The sequence below is a fragment of the Ictidomys tridecemlineatus genome, chromosome 5 (genome assembly GCF_052094955.1).
Source record: "Ictidomys tridecemlineatus isolate mIctTri1 chromosome 5, mIctTri1.hap1, whole genome shotgun sequence".
Taxonomy (NCBI): Eukaryota; Metazoa; Chordata; class Mammalia; order Rodentia; family Sciuridae; genus Ictidomys; species Ictidomys tridecemlineatus.
The window spans coordinates 186,623,607-186,630,988 of NC_135481.1; the positions used below are offsets into that span (position 1 = coordinate 186,623,607).

At 38.5% G+C, this 7,382-nt stretch overlaps 1 pseudogene; it reads left to right on the forward strand.

Annotated features, from left to right (window-relative positions):
- The first annotated feature begins 45 nt into the window (after window positions 1-45).
- LOC144378145 (serine/arginine-rich splicing factor 3 pseudogene) lies at window positions 46-6,676 on the forward strand (annotated as a pseudogene).
- The last annotated feature ends 706 nt before the right edge of the window (window positions 6,677-7,382 follow it).

A 7,382-nucleotide genomic window follows, 5' to 3' on the forward strand; every position in this document is an offset into this window, starting at 1 on the left:
TTGGCGTCCAACGTGGGCCAAAAGGTCAGTGTCTTTAAGCTGCCGGGAGAAAAGCAACAAATGCTTGTTCTTAAGGGGGCTCCAATTTAAATATTAAAAGTTTAGTGAAGTTGAGTTCTCTCCAGAAGTTAAGCATGCTTAGGATTGTAGAGTATTGTGGGCTAAATTGTAGAAAGTAAGTGAATTAGACAAAAGGAAAATCTGTGATGTTAAAATTTTTAATGTCGGGGTATAATTGTAGAGATTCTAAATAAATATAGTTATTAAAAAGGGAGAGAAAATGTTATGATGTTTACCTGGAGAGAAAAAAGTTTCAATTTTCTATTGTTTTTGTCAATACTCAAAAAGTATGTACTAACCTTTTTGCTATATGATTGTCCTATGAATCAGAATGGCTATAATTCAGCTGCTGGGGACAAGAGACTTTAGCTGCTGCAGCTTGCTGCTCACTAAGGGGTCCTAGCCCCAGGGGCCAGCAGCGCTTTTAACCCTTAAATGACTTGACCTAAATGCCGAACACAGACTGATCTGATGGTAACGCTGGTGTCTGCTGCTAAAAAACTTTTGGAGCACCCACGTGCCACAGATAAAAGTGCAGGTTGGGCCATTCCGTGGACGCCAGGTGAGCTAGCGCATCTCTAGACGCTGAGCTGGAGTAGGAGCAGGAAGATCCATCGGATCGTGTGGATTTGAGCCTCCGCATTTCTAACCCATGATCTTGAAATGCATCCTGATTCTTGTCCATTGGACTGTAAAGTTTATGGAGGTAATCTTGGAAACAATGGCATCAAGACCGAATTGGAACAGGCTTTTGGCTACTATGGACCACTCTGAAGGGTGTGGGTTGCTAGAAACCCTCCCGGCTTTGCTTTTGTTGAATTTGAAGATCCCTGAGATGCAGCTGATGCTGTCCGAGAGCTAGATGGAAGAACACTTTGTGGCTGCCATGTAAGAGTGGAACTGTCCAATGGTGAAAAAAGAAGTCGAAATCGTGGCCCACCTCCATCTTGGGGTCGTCGTCCTCGAGGTGATTATCGTAGGAGGAGTCCTCCACCTCGCTGCAGATCTCCAAGAAGGAGAAGATTCTCTCGCAGCCAGAGCAGGTCTTTTTCTAGAGATAGGAGAAGAGAGAGATCACTGTCTCGGGAGAGAGATATCACAAGCCATCCCGATCCTTCTCTAGGTCTTGTAGCCAATCTAGGTCAAATGAAAGGAAATAGAAGATCAGTTTGCAAGAGAAGTGGTGTACAGGAAATAACTTCATTTGACAGGAGTATGTACAGAAAATTCAAGTTTTTTCATAGCTGAAGTATAATACACAGGTGTAGATGAACACAGGCAAGCAGGTAAAGATGATAAAATTGGCACTATTAAACTAGAGGTTTTGTAAAATCCAACTAGTCTTCACCCCTGGGCAGAGGTTGCCTAGCTGGTATAGAATCTGATAAGTTTCAAGAAAATTTACCTTTGCTTAGGTCATAAGTTCTTATGTGATTGCTGTATGTGAATGCATAGCTATTTGTAACGTTCATTATTTGTAAATTTGAGATTTTAAAATACCAATGTCCAGCCAATTTAAGGGTACATTGTAGAGCTAAACTTTTTTGAGTCACTGTGCAAGATTTTTTTTTCCCCATGCTGTCATTTGTAATATGTTTTGTGAGAATCCTTGGGATTAAAGTTTTGGTTACAAAAAATAAAAAAATAAAAAAGTGCAGGATGCAGGAGTACACAGGCTGCAACCAGCTAGGAAAACTTGGGGAACTTTTGCCCTGACTAGGGCAGCAGACTCCATGGTGTTTGCGTCACCATGGAAAATATGAGGTGCCTGGCAGGAAGAGCAGGCTTCCTGTTCCCACCACCCACACTTTTTCGGGCTTCTGATTGGTTCTTCCACAGTCCCTCAGACAGGACTTCTAGTTCCACCTTCCAGCCACCAACCTGTACTTCCTCTTTCAGACTGCTTACCAAAGCTACTCAGCCTGTATTTTTAAGAATGCCTACCTGTAAATGCTAACGAAAGATATCTTTTTTAGACAAAATTTAATTCCACAGATTTCTGTGTTGCAGCCCTAAATTTAAGTTAGTTCTGAGTTAAATAACCTGACTTTTCTCTATAGTTGTGTTACTAAATAATGTTCTATTAATAAGAGATATCAAACATGCTTGTTTGTATTTAACTTTAATTTTGGAGATTATGGGGATGCATTTGCTCGCCACAGGAACAAAAGCTGGCAATGTTCCTGTGATCACCAAAAAATCCTTATTCTCATTCCTAACTATAAAAAATAAATATGTATACTCAAGGATCTTATTTCAGTTACATCAAGTGACGTCACATAAAAGAGTGCACTCCTTAAATTGAAATGGATCCAAATATTTTAAAAACCACGTGGTTACATAAAGTTAATACAATTATAAGTTATGTCCTTATTCTTAATATATATTTTTCTAGATATTCAGACAACCTATATTTGTTAATCTATAAAATAATTAGCACATGTCTAATTGTTTAGTTAATATATATTTGCCTAATTGTTTTTCTTCAACAGAAAACCCATAATTTATATGTTTTATACATACATTTATCAGATATTTTGCCTTTTCAGTTACAGATATTTGAGATAAATGTATTTACTATAAATTTGCTTTTAAGTAAAAATATAATCTTCAAGTACTTTCTAATTCTCAAAGTTATTGTTAAAACTCATAAGATGATAAACAAATGTAATTCTGTCTACAAAATATCTAAAAAATTTAACTATATTTTCATTGATATTTCTTATCAAAGTACAATAATTTGTTTATAGATTTTAAGGTTTTCAGAAATTGTTCCAAAGTATAACCAGAAAAAAATTCTAAAAGAAAAAGATGCTTCAACAAAGAGAAAGCACACATTGGATCCTAAAAAGAAGAAAGAAATCATTTTGGGGTAAAACAAGGTCTTTATATTCATATTTCAATGAGAAAAGTATTTTCCTAAATAAAGACATTTTATATTATTGTATAAACAAATGATGTAAAAAGTTAGAACAATTAAAAAAAAGATTTATATATACTGGACTGACTATAAAAAATTTTAACTGATTAATTCAAGGATATTTCAGGCTATTTTCCTAGATTGACTATACTGATGTGAGCTAAGATTTTGTCCATATTTTAACACGATAAGCATCTATTAAAATGTAAGTTTATTTCCTTAAAGATCCTTATTGCCTAATAATTTTTACTGTTTAAGACAAAGATTAATTTTGGTAAATAAATTCACATCGTTTATTAAACACTAAATATATTGAACTACTAACTTAAATCCCAATTTTGACAATTGTCCTTTGAGATTAAATTTGATTGATTGTGAGACACTAAGACACTGTTAATTCTTACATATTTTGTTTATTAGATAATTATGAGATTTAGAAAACATTTTGTTAGGATTGAAGTTCTCCAAATTAAAGCTATATGTTACTTTTGAGCAATAAAGTTTACAAACTTAAAAAATTCATTGATTATATATAAAATTCTCTGGCTTGACCTATTATAAAAAATACAGTAAGATTTATATAGAGCTCCAGACACTAGGAAATAACCTTAATCATATTTTTAAAAGACAATTAAGAAATAGCTATTTAAAAGATAATATTCTAAAATATACAGATATTTTGAAACTTTCTCTCAAAAAGAGATTGAGGGTTCTTTCTAAATTGTTAGGATGGATTGACTAGCTTATATTGGAAAATTATAATAATCAATAAAAGGTAAATCTATTCTTAATCATTTAAATACTGGTACTATTGTCTATAACTTAAACTAATGATAATATGACTTATGCCAAGCCTTTACTCAATTTTATTAATAAAAAAAGGGGAAACATAGGACCCCAGAGAGAGACACACTGGATTTTACAAATATTTCAAGTTTTTTCTTAAATTGTAATATTGAGAGTCTTAATGTTACTGAGCATGATTCAGTAAATTAAATCAGATATCAAAGGAGAGTTTTAACCAATCATCATGTTAATGACTGAGAAACCTGGCCTAGGAAGGTCAATTTCCAGCTACAGAGTTTACAACCATGCAGCTTCATGAGCTTGTCAGGTAAGTAAAAAATATGAAAAGACTTGTATGGACCCATTTCCCAGGTCTACCTTTAATGTGTCTTGCAGTGTGGACTGGAAAGTCCACCCATGAAACTAGATTAATTGTCCTGACTGTAATGGTCAATTATACCTATATATTGATTCTGTGGTAAACAGACTGTCTGGAAGTATCTTTTGAGAAAAAGACAGTGTTGAAATAATGGATTGTTCCACATCCTTATAGATGGCAGCTATGGACCAGATGTGAGTAACACCAACTAAGGGCCAGTTATCTATGAGGGATCATGCCCTGAGTCTTAGTACTGCTCTCTTCATCTATCTGTGTCTCTTGGCCTTGTCACAATATTACTGTTTGTCTGTCGATGGCCTGTCTCCTTCCTTCCTGAATGCAGCCCCACCAGCCCAGTGCCATGAGCTGGGCCCTCCATGGAGAAGAAACTTGAGTTTGCTGATCCTAGGGTAAATGCTGGCGTGGAGGCCATGGGGGCATAATCTATCAAGGAGACAGAGAGCCCCCTTGGGGACGATGCCTTGCACACTCCACATCACCCTGTTTGGCCCCGGAGGATGGCTGGTTAGTCAATGACGGGTAAGATTCCTCAAGGGAGGGACAACCTAAGACAGGCACAGTCGCAGAGGGGCCATCAGGAGAAAATTTTGGGGCCAACAGAGGTGAGGCACAGAACCTCACCCCCCTCACACTGGTACAAAGGCCTAATTTTTTACCCCTTCTGAGAAGGGTCTCCTGCCCCATGCCTGCTTTGCTCCCCATATCCAGCTCAGATCAGAACCCAAGTGACAGACAGACATCTAGTCAATAGTGACTGCCTGCTCACACAGCAGGAGACAACTGCAGCTACAGGAATGGGCCATGTCTGGATGCTTTTCGCTTTCTTGGTTCCCATTTTTTTCCTATGCTTTTTCCCTTTTCCTTTCTTCTCTCATCAGGGTTCTCCTTTAGCAGTAAATTTAATAAAGAGGAGGAAATGTTAGAATAGCCTTCAGTTGCAACTAACAGCTATGAGCATTCAGAGTTTCCTCAGAGTATGGTTACATTAGGCAGAAGATGATTGGCTTATGGATATTATCTTGCTTATGTATGACTGATGGGCATGCCCCACTCAAACCCTATAATAGTTGTGTGCATTCCAAAAAGAAACTGAGCTACTAGATGTCAACTTGAGGTTTGTCTCCAGCCAGTTATCACCAGCTCCCGTGACTTAGGTAGCCAAAGTAGTCAAGCAACAAATTGACCACATCAGTGACAGGAATGTATGCGAGACAGCAGATGATAAACCCAAGCCAGCTAATTATGCTGGACTTTAGTGACTAAGACTAGATTTACCCATATGGACAATTGTTGGAAAGATTATTAAAATAGATTTTTCCAAAAGTATTTACATTACTGACAGACCTAATTAACTCCTTAAATGTGAGAGTTAAGAGAAAAAATGATAAATACCCTGTAGCCTGTAAAAATAAGACTTATTGCATCATTAGTTATTGCCAGCTAATATTACTGAGCTCTAATATGATGAAGTTAATAATCAGGCTTTAAAACAGGTGTATGTCAATTGACCAGACCTAAGCAAACTGCTGGTCTCATAATCGCTGAAGTGTCTATTTTAAATATTATTCCTTGCTTATTCAATTGCAGCCTTTGTGGCTATGTCTTAAAACTTACAATGGATGGATTTTCTTAATGTTTGACTTAAATTACTTCCAAAATTCTTCATGGTCAGATAAGTGCTGATGGAAGGATGAGAACTAAATAATGATGTTCTAGAAGACAATGTGATAAATAATGTGAGTGAGCCCTTTGCTCTGTGGTTTATGGAGAGGCCTAAATGCCATGGCAATGAAAATGTCTGTTACTATGGCCAAACACAATGCATCCCAATAAAATTGGAAAAAGATTAAAAATCTTCTGATGAGTGTTTTGTAAAGTAATAATGATCCAGATTATTGTGTTGATTGTGTTGTGAAGATGATATGTTTTCTACTAATTCTTTTTGTATTTCAATAGCAGTTCGTAATGACCTTGGACCAAGAGTCAAGTGACTGAAAGAAAATTTCCCAGTTACATTTTTTTTTATATTAAGAAAGGGGGAATATGTGGGAGACCAATCTTATATGTGACTGGGTTACACTCCCCAGATGGGTGCTGAGGCGCTCAGTCGCAGAAATGTGGCAGAGCTTTCCCCACCCTTCTTGAGTGTGAGGGTCTCTGTCTCATGCATGGGTGTGTCTTGCTACAACCCTATGGGTGAAGCTATGCTCACCTGTTCCTTTGTAATATAACATCTTGCCCTGTTTAGGATAGAATCTTCCATGGAAGTGTCTTGTGTGTGACCCCTTCTCTTACTGTGCCTTTGGGTGTGGCCTACCCAGGTGTCAGTCAACCTGCTGACAGTGGACATCATGAAGACAGACTCAGCCTCTGAAACCTGACCCCTTGCCTCATTTGAATAGCTTCCCTCAATAAAAGGGGTCAGGGGTCAGTGTGTGCTCTTGCTCTCTCTCTTCCTGGGGACTCTTAAGGTCAGAGAAGCTGTCACAGTGACCCCAAAGAAAAAGATACTTGTGTCTCTTGTGTAGTTATTTCATGCAGCCCAGTTAGCCCAGTTTAACTGGAGTGACCCCTGAGCCTTTTAGTCATGAGAACAGAAACCAGGCAAAATCTGGTGTTCAATAAAGCAGCTGGTGTCTGATATCATGCAGCCTGTGGTGTGTGCTGCTGTGGTCTCAGGTGGGTGACCTGATGATAGGAATGAAAGGAATCCCTGGGACAAGAAGCAGGGACCAAGGGCCTCATGGAGGCCTCAAATGGGAAGCTGGGCATCCAGTGCAAGAGCCCAGGTTCTTCCCCCAGAATACACAAGGCTCCCACACTCCCACTCTACTCTAGGATTCAAGGGGAACCATGCTTTTAGGTTCTTGAAGCCATGAATGGGGTGAAAGGTTGAGGCAGAGGAGGACTCATCAGAGGTCACCACCTAGGAGTGTGCTGGCAGCCACATCTTCTCAGTAGCTCACTGGGAGCCTGGGTGGCAAGGGAGCCCAGCTGACTGCAAACCCTGGAAAACAAAGCTTGCTCCTGCTTTGAAAAAAGAAAGTACCTGAAACAAGTCACACAAATCATTATTTATTTCCTGGGGCCTAAGTGTCACTTATCTTGGTAAAAAGGGCACAGAATTGCTCATTTAGTTTTGAGCCCAAGTTTCTCTAAAACTGGATCCGCGAGTGCCCCCACCCTGTATGCGGTGATGGGGGGCGCTTCCCCTGC